We start from the raw sequence: 1,581 nt of genomic DNA, 5'->3' as shown, positions 1-1,581 counted from the left end.
TCCAAGCATATTGTATAGTGTAGATAAGGATCTAGCCTACTCTTGAAAAAAAAAAAAAAAGTTACTTGATAGGTATCTTTAGAGGCATTCTTTACTCAATTTATCGGCGTTCCATTTCTTGTTTTCACATGAAATCTACCTTTTACAATCTACCCTGGACACACAGAAAACTCACTAAATGAAGAGGCTTTGGGACCATGCCATGCGTGAAATCTTGATATGATTTGTTCTTCTTTCTGTGATATGCAGAAACAAACACAACGAAGCCTGTGATATGCAGAAACAAACGCAACGAAGGACGTAGAAGAATGGATCTGTACTTGTTCTAACGAATAGAGGCTTGCTGACTTTAAAGCTAACCCCACTGGTAATTGTAGAGCCCAGAAACCATATAACTTCATGATTTATAAACCATGACTCTCTCCCTGGGGATGAAGATACTTCTTCCTCATAAATTCAATCACTTTAAGCTTTTTAGAAGAATCACACATTTTTGTTAAAATTATATTTTTTATCTCTTAAGTATCAAAATGATTTAAAAATATCAAAATAAAATCATTATGTTTTAAATATATTTGAGATTTATCCTAGTGTGGAAAGGTGGATGGAGGGGCCACTCAACTAGCAAATTAAAAGAGCATGACAGTGATATGTATCTAAAAGAATCTAATTCCAAATTTAAGAGGAGGAGGAGGAAGAAGGGAGAGCGGATAAAATCCAACTCGGCCAACATCAAAGCATATCTAATCCAAACCCAACCACGAGCTGCAATAAACAGTGTTTCTGACAGTACTGGTCCCTCCTAAATAAATAAATCAATCCAAATTTCAAGCATTTTTTAAAATTTATTGTTGATATAGGACTTGAAAATTATTTAAAAACATTGAAAAATTATGTTAATTTTTTTTTAAATAATTTTAAAACACAAAAATGAACGTCCTCTTCTTCACATTTCGGATCACACCCTCTCTTCCTTCCTGGTTATTGATCTCCTTACCCTCTCCAATTTTAAGAACCATGAAATCAAATTTCCAGTCACCCCAGATTTATTTCACCAAACTGGCCCACGCAGAAGAAACTAACTCACTGATCATATGACACGTGGACAACATGTAAGTAACTGCAGATTAAAAAAATGAGTGGTGTGACTACAGAATCTTTCCCTCAGGTCTCAGACACTCTTGAGAGTCTGTGTCATGTCCTTGTCTTTGTAACTGAGAGTTGAAAACAGGCACTCTTCATTTATCTCCTCTCTCTGGGTCCTGTCCATTCTCAAATCTCTCATACCACCCATTTCCACAGCGTTTCAGAGAGAGAGAGAGAGAGAGCGAGAGCGAGAGGGAGGGGTCATATTGGAAGTAGTTGAAGAAGTTCAGTCTGTTGTACAAGGGAAGTTTGGTAAGGTCAGGAGTGCTTTGATTTCATGTCTCACTTGTGGGATAGGAGTACTTTTTGAAGTCCACTTTGTTTGATTCTTTTTTGCAGGCCAGAAGAATGTTTTTTTCTTTTCTTTTTTCTTTATCTTCTTCTCTGTCGAGGTTCTTTTTCGATACAAAACTTTTGTGGGGGGGGGGGGGGGGT

At 36.8% G+C, this 1,581-nt stretch overlaps 1 protein-coding gene across 2 annotated transcripts in view; it reads left to right on the top strand.

Annotated features, from left to right (window-relative positions):
- Nucleotides 1–1,210: 1,210 nt before the first annotated feature.
- The window catches only part of LOC105131457 (transcription factor PIF4-like), a 4,800-nt gene continuing 4,429 nt past the window's right edge, over nucleotides 1,211–1,581 (top strand). The window contains exon 1 of one of the 2 annotated variants that reach the window (XM_011034442.1): nucleotides 1,211–1,398. The gene's annotated coding sequence lies outside the window, so the exon portion shown is untranslated. Of the gene's footprint in view, nucleotides 1,404–1,581 lie in introns of both variants that reach the window. The other variant, XM_011034441.1, reaches the window with a different exon arrangement.

This window comes from Populus euphratica, unplaced genomic scaffold, assembly GCF_000495115.2.
Source record: "Populus euphratica unplaced genomic scaffold, PopEup_1.0 scaffold23.1, whole genome shotgun sequence".
NCBI classification, from domain to species: Eukaryota; Viridiplantae; Streptophyta; class Magnoliopsida; order Malpighiales; family Salicaceae; genus Populus; species Populus euphratica.
Note: the sequence above shows the minus strand (reverse complement) of the source record. Positions and strands in the feature narration are given on the sequence as shown.